This window comes from Rousettus aegyptiacus, unplaced genomic scaffold (assembly GCF_014176215.1).
Source record: "Rousettus aegyptiacus isolate mRouAeg1 unplaced genomic scaffold, mRouAeg1.p scaffold_m13_p_10, whole genome shotgun sequence".
In the NCBI taxonomy this organism is placed as follows: domain Eukaryota; kingdom Metazoa; phylum Chordata; class Mammalia; order Chiroptera; family Pteropodidae; genus Rousettus; species Rousettus aegyptiacus.
The window spans coordinates 99,616,489-99,627,929 of record NW_023416285.1 but is presented as its reverse complement, the minus strand read 5'-3'; the positions used below and the strand labels follow the sequence as shown (position 1 = coordinate 99,627,929).

Sequence of the window (11,441 nt, the reverse complement as noted above, 5' to 3'; positions counted from 1 at the left end):
TTTTTGTTTATCCCAAGATACACACGAGATTCCACGTACGAGAACTTTGTTCAACCAAACGTCCTTAGGTGTCATTTTCTAACTGTACGAGATAACCAAAGAAATAGCGGCTTACGACGTGTGCTATGGTGTTATTCCCGACATGACGACAGGATGGCAGCGCGGAATGAGTATTCGAGAGGATCTACAGTAGGATATTATTTCCCAATTGCCCACAAGACTAAAGCAGAAAATTATGTCATGACAAGCACTCCTGTGTTTCACACGGGATGCACGCGGAATGGCATCAGAAAACTTTTCATAATGACATTCCACAGAGTCTATTTTCAGAATGCACGTGAGATGGCCCCAAAATTGCATTTATGACATGCGTTGTGATTGATTCAGAAAATGCTCACAGTGTAGCGGCAGGTGAGTATTCACAAGAGACACGCAGGTATTATTTCTGAAATGCCCTCCGGATGGCAGCGGCGAACAAATTTCACGACGTACACACTTTTGTTCTTCCCGAGATTCACACGACATGGCGACAGAGAAAACATGTATAGAGACACGCGATGGAGTGGTATTTTAAAGGCACACGACGGCGGCAGCGGTAACTTTTCACGGGACGCACTGTGGCGTTATTCCCAAAATGCTCACCAGGTGGCAGCAGAAAATAAATTTTTCTGCTCACATACACCTGAGTGTTATTATCAAAATTTCTACGAGATGGCAACAGAGAACAGTTTTTCATTACTTGCGGTCCTGTGCTCTTCTCAAGTTTAACCTGAAAAGGCACCAGAGAAAAAAAATTATAGCGACATTCCCTGGGGTGTTATTTTTTAAATGCACACGAGATAGCGCCACTTTTTTCCCCATGACATTCTCTATGGCATTATTCCCAAGTAACCACCAGACGGCCTCAGAAAATAATCCTGTGCTCACGTACACCTGGATATTATTTTCGAAATGCCCTTGAAATGGCAGCAGAGAATAACCTCATGACGTGGCCTCCCGTGTCTTTACACAGATGCAAATGAAATGGCAGTAGATAAAAGGTGATTCTAATGACGTTACTTTGGGTTTATTTTCAGAATGCACCTTGCACAGAAGCAGAGATAACATTTTAGGATCTGCGCTGCGTTATTACTCCCAGAATGCCCACCAGATGGCAGCAAGAATAAATTTTATGACACTCGCGTTCTTCTCAAGATGCACAATGCACGAAGGCACAGAAGGAATATTTACGATAACCTACACCAGGTTTTATTCCTGAAAACTCCACCGGGTGGCAGCAAAGAGTAAACTTTTTTATTTCGTACAATCCGGTGTTATTCCCCAAATTCCCACCTATGACGGCAGGAAATAAATTTAATGACGATATACACTTGGGTGTTATTTTCAAATTACCCACGAGACGGCAGCAGAGAAAAACTCTTCATAATGACATGCCCTGGGTGTTATTTCCAAAAGGAACATGAAAAAGAAGCAGAAATAACTTTGAGCAGCCCTGTCACGTTATTCCCAAATTTCCCACCGGATGGAAGCAGAGAATGAATATTCATAATGAGCTACACTCGATGACCTATTTTCTGGTGTTATTCCCAAAATGCACAGCAGATGACTGCACAGGATAATGAATAACATTTCATGGCCAACACTCTGCTGCTATTCCCAAAAAGTCCACGAGATGGCAGCAGAGGATAGGGAATAACATTTCATGGCGATCGCTCGGGGGCTAGTCCCAAAAGGCCCACGAGATGGCAGCAGAGGATTAGGAAAAATATCTCAGTACCTAAACTCCGGTGCTATTCCCAAAAATTCCACGAGATGGCACCAGACGATAAGGAATAATATTGCAATACCTAAACTCTGGTGCTATTCCCAAAAAGCCCACGAGATGGCAGCAGAGGCTTCGGAATAATATTTCAATACCTAAACTCTGGTGCTAGTCCCAAAAAGCCCACGAGATGGGAGCAGAAGATGGGGAAAAACATTTCATGGTCGACACACTGCTGCTATTCCCAAAAATCCCACGGGATGGCAGCAGAGGCTTCGGAATAATATTTCAACAGCTAAACTCTGGTGCTATTCCACAAAAAAGACCACGAGGTCGCAGCAGAGGCTGAGGAATAATATTTCAATACTTAAACTCGGTGCTATTCCCCGAAAAGCCCACGGGATGGCAGCAGAGGCTTAGGAATACTATTTCAATCCCTAAACTCTGGTGCTATTCCCGAAGAGTCCACGACATGGCAGCAGAGGATTAGGAAGAATATCTCAATGCCTAAACTCTGGTGCTATTCTCAAAAATTCCACGAGATGGCAGCAGAGGCTTACGAATAATATTTCAATCCCGAAACTCTGGTGCTATTCCCCAAAAAGCCCACGAGATGGCAGCAGAGGCTTTGGAATAATATTTCAATCCCTAAACTCTGGTGCTATTCCCCAGAGAGCCCACGAGATGGCAGCAGAGGCTTCGGAATAATATTTCAATCCCTAAACTCCGGTGCTATTCCCCAGAGAGCCCACGAGATGGCAGCAGAGGCTTCGGAATAATATTTCAACCCCTAAACTCTGGTGCTATTCCCAAGAAGCGGAACCCCGGGTCCGCGGAACCCCTGGGAACCCCTTGGTACGCGGAACCCCTGGGAACCCCTTCGTCGGCGGAACCCCTGGGAACCCCTCGCTCTGCGGAACCCCTGGGAACCCCTCGTTTCGCGGAACCCCTGGGAACCCCTCGCTCCGCGGAACCCCTGGGAACCCCTTCGTCCGCGGAACCCCTGAGAACCCCTCGCTCCGCGGAACCCCTGGGAACCCCTCGCTCCGCGGAACCCCTGGGAACCCCTCGCTCCGCGGAACCCCTGGGAACCCCTTCGTCCGCGGAACCCCTGGGAACCCCTCGCTCCGCGGAACCCCTGGGAACCCCTCGTTTCACGGAACCCCTGAGAACCCCTCGCTCCGCGGAACCCCTGGGAACCCCTTCTTCCGCGGAACCCCTGGGAACCCCTTCGTCCACGGTACCCCTGGGAACCCCTCGTTCTGGGGAACCCCTGGGAACCCCTTCGTCGGCGGAACCCCTGGGAACCCCGGGTCCGCGGAACCCCTGGGAACCCCTCGCTCCGCGGAACCCCTGGGAACCCCGTATCCCCCGGAACCGTGGAACCCCTGGGACCCCCGGATCCCAGGAACCCCTGGGAACCCCTGGATCCCCGGAACCGCAGAACCCCTGGAACACACGGAACCCCGGAACCGCGGAACCCCTGGAACCCCCGTAACCCCGGAGCCCCAGAACCCTTTTATCCCCGGAACCCCGGCGCTCCCGGAACTCCCGGAACCTTGGCACCCCCGTATCCCGTGCCCCGATACAGGTCGGGGCTCAGGGAGTCTCGTTGTCCTTTGAGTCCTGCCGAGGTACCACCGCAGACAGGCAAGACGCACAGGCTCCCTGGAGTGTGTGTGTGTGAGTGTGTGTGTGTGGCTGTTTGCTGCGGCCTGTCGCGAGCAAGAAGGCTCTCGCCGCACACGCGTGCGCGCTCTCGTGTGTCTCGGCCTTTCTGACGCAGCTGGTCAGTCCTGCTTCTCGTCCCGGGTGTGCGGGCCGGCCTCGCGCTTGGGCCGAGGGCACCTGGCTGTCGGGTGAGAAGGGCGGGGAGAAGCGTGTCGGAGAAGGTTTGAGGCCTCTGGCGGGGCGGGGCTGGGCGGGACGCGGCGTGGCGGGTGGGGGTGGCTGGTCCCGCGTCCCGGGAATGCGAGCACACTCCCAACGTGTGTTAGAGACGGTGGTCCTCGGGGCTCGGTCCTACGGAGCCCAGGAAGGAAAGGGCCTGGAGCGGTGAGAGGAAACGGCCCGGGACTGGCTGCAGGAGAGCAGGTGAGGGCGGGTGAGGGCGCGGGCCCGCGGCCATTGGAGACGCCCTTGGGCTCGGCCGCCCGCGGCGGACCACAGAGACAGCGGGCAAGTGAGTGAGCACAGCCCAGGGGCATCCAGGGGCCACCTGGCTAGAGGGCGGCAAAAGGAGGGGGCGGCAAAAGCCTACGGCACCCGGCCTTCCCAGATGGTCTCCCACCCAAGTAATAGAATAACCAGTCCCGACCCTGCTTAGCTTCCAAGATGAGACAAGTTCAGGCGCATTCAGAGTGGTAGGGACTTAGACGGGAGAGCCTGTCGTCTGCCGCCCCAAGAGACCGAGCCTGGCCTCCTGGCCGCTGGAGACGCCCACGACTACACCGTACCTCCTCCTTGGGGGGAGCGCTGGGGGTTCCGCTAGAGAGGTGGCTGGAGCGAGAGCCAGCCGCGCTAAGGCACCACAGCCCTTGAGGGACTGAGCGGAGGGACTGGGTGGGCGCTCTCGCATCCCGGACCTGCCCAGGCCCCACACCACTTGCCTTCCCCGTCTTGGCCGTTTGGCAGGACCACGGCCCAGGCGTGCCTCGCCAATCTCTCGGCCACCTGGGCAACAAGGAAGGTGCAGCCCTGATAAGTTTCGACCTGGCCCTGAACCAGATCCACCCCCACCTCTGCGCTCCCCGGCGGGGCTGAGCCTGACCTGGCCAGAACCACGCGGAGACACCGGCCACACCACCAGGCAACGCTTCGCCCCGAAACCTCACCTTCCGCCCAGTGCCCTCCGCCCTTGAGTCTCGCCGCCGCCCCCCTCCCCCCCCCCCCCGTGGAGCCCAGGAAGCGAAGGGTCCAGAGTGGAGAGAAAACAGCCCAGGTCTGGCTGCAGGAGAGCAGGTGGGGGCGGGCGATGTCGCGGGGCGCATGGACTTTGGTGCAGCCCTTAAGCTCGGTCGCCTACCCGGGACCCCCGGAACAGCAAACGACCAAGTGAGCAAGTGAGCGAGGGCCCGGGGCATCCAGGGGCACCCCGGCTGGAGGGCGACAAAAGGAGGGGGCGGCAAAGGCCTACGGCACCCGGTATTCGCGGTCTCCCATCTGAGTACTAACCAGGCTCAACCCTGCTTAGCTTCCAAGATCAGACGCGATCGGGCACGTTCCGCGGGGTACAGCCGTGACCAGGAACACTGTCGCCTGCATTCCCAAAACTTCGAGCCTGGCCTCCCGGCCCCCGGAGACGCCCGCGCCTGCACCACAGCAGAAAATACATTTTATGACATACACGTGGGCGCTAATTTGAAATGCATGCGATAGCAGCAGAGAGAACTGTTCACGAGATGCGCCGCTGTGTTATTCCCCAAAATCCCACCAGATGGCGGCAGAGTGTAAAGTTTTATGATGACATCGATCGTTTCTGGACACCGTATGGCAGTAGAGAATGAATATTCATGATCGCTCAGGTGTTTATAATAAAATAGACACCCGATGGCATCAGAAAATTTATTTTTATTGTGGTCTACACTCTGTTATTCTCAAACTGCACACAGGATTGCTGCGGAAAACAAAATTTATGAATACGCTGGTACTTTCACAATGTCCACGAGACGGCAGCAGAGAACAAATTTCTCAAGACATGCGCTGCTGTGTTAGTCCCAAGATTCACACGCAATGGCAGCAGAAAAAAAAAAAATTCTAACAACACACCCTGGGGAGTCATTTTTTAAATGCACGTGAGGTAGTAGCAGAAATAACTTCTCAAGACGTGCACTCCTGTGTCATCCCCAAAATGCTGAGCCGATGGCAACAGGAAGTAACTTTTTCTATTAACGTACGCTTGCCTGTTATTTTCAAATGCCCACCGGACAGCAGCAGAGAATAATCTCTCATGACGTGTCCTTTTTTGTTTATCCCAAGATACACACGAGATTCCACGTACGAGAACTTTGTTCAACCAAACGTCCTTAGGTGTCATTTTCTAACTGTACGAGATAACGAAAGAGATAGCGGCTTACGACGTGTGCTATGGTGTTATTCCCGACATGACGACAGGATGGCAGCGCGGAATGAGTATTCGAGAGGATCTACAGTAGGATATTATTTCCCAATTGCCCACAAGACTAAAGCAGAAAATTATGTCATGACAAGCACTCCTGTGTTTCACACGGGATGCACGCGGAATGGCATCAGAAAACTTTTCATAATGACATTCCACAGAGTCTATTTTCAGAATGCACGTGAGATGGCCCCAAAATTGCATTTTATGACATGCGTTGTGATTGATTCAGAAAATGCTCACAGTGTAGCGGCAGGTGAGTATTCACAAGAGACACGCAGGTATTATTTCTGAAATGCCCTCCGGATGGCAGCGGCGAACAAATTTCACGACGTACACACTTTTGTTCTTCCCGAGATTCACACGACATGGCGACAGAGAAAACATGTATAGAGACACGCGATGGAGTGGTATTTTTAAAGGCACACGACGGCGGCAGCGGTAACTTTTCACGGGACGCACTGTGGCGTTATTCCCAAAATGCTCACCAGGTGGCAGCAGAAAATAAATTTTTCTGCTCACATACACCTGAGTGTTATTATCAAAATTTCTACGAGATGGCAACAGAGAACAGTTTTTCATTACTTGCGGTCCTGTGCTCTTCTCAAGTTTAACCTGAAAAGGCACCAGAGAAAAAAAATTATAGCGACATTCCCTGGGGTGTTATTTTTTAAATGCACACGAGATAGCGCCACTTTTTTCCCCATGACATTCTCTATGGCATTATTCCCAAGTAACCACCAGACGGCCTCAGAAAATAATCCTGTGCTCACGTACACCTGGATATTATTTTCGAAATGCCCTTGAAATGGCAGCAGAGAATAACCTCATGACGTGGCCTCCCGTGTCTTTACACAGATGCAAATGAAATGGCAGTAGATAAAAGGTGATTCTAATGACGTTACTTTGGGTTTATTTTCAGAATGCACCTTGCACAGAAGCAGAGATAACATTTTAGGATCTGCGCTGCGTTATTACTCCCAGAATGCCCACCAGATGGCAGCAAGAATAAATTTTATGACACTCGCGTTCTTCTCAAGATGCACAATGCACGAAGGCACAGAAGGAATATTTACGATAACCTACACCAGGTTTTATTCCTGAAAACTCCACCGGGTGGCAGCAAAGAGTAAACTTTTTTATTTCGTACAATCCGGTGTTATTCCCCAAATTCCCACCTATGACGGCAGGAAATAAATTTAATGACGATATACACTTGGGTGTTATTTTCAAATTACCCACGAGACGGCAGCAGAGAAAAACTCTTCATAATGACATGCCCTGGGTGTTATTTCCAAAAGGAACATGAAAAAGAAGCAGAAATAACTTTGAGCAGCCCTGTCACGTTATTCCCAAATTTCCCACCGGATGGAAGCAGAGAATGAATATTCATAATGAGCTACACTCGATGACCTATTTTCTGGTGTTATTCCCAAAATGCACAGCAGATGACTGCACAGGATAATGAATAACATTTCATGGCCAACACTCTGCTGCTATTCCCAAAAAGTCCACGAGATGGCAGCAGAGGATAGGGAATAACATTTCATGGCGATCGCTCGGGGGCTAGTCCCAAAAGGCCCACGAGATGGCAGCAGAGGATTAGGAAAAATATCTCAGTACCTAAACTCCGGTGCTATTCCCAAAAATTCCACGAGATGGCACCAGACGATAAGGAATAATATTGCAATACCTAAACTCTGGTGCTATTCCCAAAAAGCCCACGAGATGGCAGCAGAGGCTTCGGAATAATATTTCAATACCTAAACTCTGGTGCTAGTCCCAAAAAGCCCACGAGATGGGAGCAGAAGATGGGGAAAAACATTTCATGGTCGACACACTGCTGCTATTCCCAAAAATCCCACGGGATGGCAGCAGAGGCTTCGGAATAATATTTCAACAGCTAAACTCTGGTGCTATTCCACAAAAAGACCACGAGGTCGCAGCAGAGGCTGAGGAATAATATTTCAATACTTAAACTCGGTGCTATTCCCCGAAAAGCCCACGGGATGGCAGCAGAGGCTTAGGAATACTATTTCAATCCCTAAACTCTGGTGCTATTCCCGAAGAGTCCACGACATGGCAGCAGAGGATTAGGAAGAATATCTCAATGCCTAAACTCTGGTGCTATTCTCAAAAATTCCACGAGATGGCAGCAGAGGCTTACGAATAATATTTCAATCCCGAAACTCTGGTGCTATTCCCCAAAAAGCCCACGAGATGGCAGCAGAGGCTTTGGAATAATATTTCAATCCCTAAACTCCGGTGCTATTCCCCAGAGAGCCCACGAGATGGCAGCAGAGGCTTCCGAATAATATTTCAATCCCTAAACTCCGGGGCTATTCCCCAGAGAGCCCACGAGATGGCAGCAGAGGCTTCCGAATAATATTTCAATCCCTAAACTCCGGTGCTATTCCCTAAAAAGGCCACGAGATGGCAGCAGAGGCTTTGGAATAATATTTCAACCCCTAAACTCTGGTGCTATTCCCAAGAAGCGGAACCCCGGGTCCGCGGAACCCCTGGGAACCCCTTGGTACGCGGAACCCCTGGGAACCCCTTGGTACGCGGAACCCCTGGGAACCCCTCGCTCTGCGGAACCCCTGGGAACCACTCGTTTCGCGGAACCCCTGGGAACCCCTCGCTCCGCGGAACCCCTGGGAACCCCTTCGTCCGCGGAACCCCTGGGAACCCCTCGCTCCGCGGAACCCCTGGGAACCCCTTCGACTGCGGAACCCCTGGGAACCCCTCGTTTCGCGGAACCCCTGGGAACCCCTCGCTCCGCGGAACCCCTGGGAACCCCTTCGTCCGCGGAACCCCTGAGAACCCCTCGCTCCGCGGAACCCCTGGGAACCCCTTCTTCCGCGGAACCCCTGAGAACCCCTCGCTCCGCGGAACCCCTGGGAACCCCTTCGTCCGCGGAACCCCTGAGAACCCCTCGCTCCCAACGTGTGTTAGAGACGGTGGTCCTCGGGGCTCGGTCCTACGGAGCCCAGGAAGGAAAGGGCCTGGAGCGGTGAGAGGAAACGGCCCGGGACTGGCTGCAGGAGAGCAGGTGAGGGCGGGTGAGGGCGCGGGCCCGCGGCCATTGGAGACGCCCTTGGGCTCGGCCGCCCTCGGCGGACCACAGAGACAGCGAGCGAGCAAGCAAGCAGGGCCCCAGGGCCACCAGGGAAACCCTGGCCCGAGGGCAAAAGGAGGGGGCCGCAAAAGCCTACAACATCCGGTATTCTCAGACGATCTCCCATCCAAGTACCAACGAAGCCCGACTCTGCTTAACTTCTGAGATCAGACGAGATCTGGCGCATTCAGGGTGGTAGGGCCGTAGACGCGAGAACCTTTCGCCTCCCACCCCAAGAGCTCGAGGCTGGCCTCCCGGGCACCAGGGACGTCCGTGCTTGCACATCCAGGGTTGGTTAGGCGGTTTGAGGGGAGCAGGAGAGGGTCTGCCGGCCGCGCTAAGGCCCCCGGGTCTTGGCCGGTTCGCGCCGGTGCGGAAGGACTGGGTGGGCGCTCTCGCATCCCGGACCTGCGCAGGCCCCGGACCACCTGCCTCCCCAGTCTAGGCCGTTCAGCAGAACCCCAGCCTGGAATGCCCCACCAATCTCTCGGCCACCTGGGCAACTAGGCAGGTGCAGCCCTGCTAAGTCCCCACCCCGCCCTGAACCAGACTCACCCCGCGCCTGCGCTCCCCGCCGCGGCCGAGCCCAACCTGCCCAAAACCACGTGGAGACACCGTTCACACCACCAGGCAACGCTTCGCCCCGAGATCTCACGCTCTGCGCGGCGCTCTCCGCCTTTGAGGCTCGTCCCCGCGGAGCCCAGGAAGCAAAGGTCCCAGAGTGATTCTCTGCTGTCTTTTCATAGGCATTTTGAAAATAACACCCAAGTGTATGTTCATAACTATTCATTCTCTGCTGCCATCTGGTGGGCACTTTTGGAAGAAGGACAGAGCACATTTTATAAACTATTGTTTCTGCTGCTATCTCATGTGCTTTCTGAAAACAATCCAAGGGCGGGCTGTCACGAAAAGTTGTCCACTGCCATTTTGAGAGCATCTTGGGAAAGACACCAGATTGCATGTCAGGAATATTGTTCTCTGCTATCATCCTGTTGGAATTTTCAAAATAACAAGCACGTGTATGTCATTATAAAAATTTACTTTGTGCTGCCATCCTGTGGGCATTTTGGGAATAACATCTGAATGTATGCCATCATGAAAATATATTTTCTGTTCTCGTCTACTGTACATCTTGGAATAACGCCAGACTGGAAATAGTAAAGTTGTTCGCTGCTGTCATCTGGTGTATATTTTGGTAATAACACTTAAGTGTTTCTCGACATGAATATTCATTCTCTGCTGCTATCTGGTGTGCAATTTGGAACAAGACTGCAGCACACATCATTAGGAATTATATCAGCGGCTGATTCATGTGCATTTTGAAAATAATATCTGAGCATCTGTCTTAATGAAAAGTTGTTCGCGGCCATTTCATATGCATTTTAGGGAAAATACAGGAGTGCATATAAGGACAAATTGTTCTCTGCTGCCATCTCGAGGGCTATTTGATAGTAACAAGAGTAGGTCATGAAAATTGATTTTCCGCTGCCATCCTGTCAGCATTTTGGGAATAACACCTGAATGTATCCCATCATGAAAATATATTTTCTTCTCTCATTTACTGTGACCAGAGGGCAAGTAATAAAAAGTTATTTTCTGCTTCACCTGGTGGACATTTTAGAATAACGAGTGTTTGACATCCTGAATATTCATTCTCTGCGACCATCTGGTGCGTATTGTATGACTGAAGAGTGCATGTTGGACATGATGTTATGAAATTATTATCTCTGCTGGCCTTTCGTGCTAATCTTAAAATGAACACAGGAGTTCCTGTCACACACAAAAAATTGCTCTTTCCTGCCATCTCGTAGGTGTTTTGAAAATAACACCCACGTGTATGTCATAATACAAATGTATTTTATACCTTAATATAGTGAGCATCTTGGGAATATCACATGGTGTAAGTAGTAAAACCTTATTCTCTGTTGCCATCTGGTGGGCATTTTGTGTATGACAAAAGATTGCGCGTAGGGTATGACATGAAATTTTTATCTCTTCAATTTCGTGTTACCTTGGAATGAGCACAGGAGTGCATGTCATGAAAAATCGTTCTCTCCTGCATTTTCGTGAGCATTTATAAAGTAATGCTCATATGTATGTCATCAAAAATTTATTTTAAATCCTGATAAGGTGTGCATATTGGGAAATACAGATTATATATGTAATAAAATTTTATTCTTTGCTGCAATCTATGGCGATTTAAGGATTATCACTCAGATATTTCTCATCATGAATACTAAATCTCTCCTGCTGTATGGTGGGAATTTTGGGAATAACACCACAGCACATGCCACGAAAAGCTATTTCTGTTGCTATTCCTGTGCCTTTTATAAATAACTCCTAAGAGAAAGTCATCAAGAAATAGTTTTGTCTGCTGCCACTTTGCGTGCATCTTGAGGGAAAAAAAAAAAGTGCATGTCATGAAAAAGTGTTCTCTGCTGCCA

At 51.1% G+C, this 11,441-nt stretch overlaps 1 pseudogene; it reads right to left on the bottom strand.

The window, feature by feature from the left end:
• Nucleotides 1-9,087: 9,087 nt before the first annotated feature.
• Nucleotides 9,088-9,206, bottom strand: LOC118609082 (annotated as a pseudogene).
• Between the last annotated feature and the right edge of the window lie 2,235 nt (nt 9,207-11,441).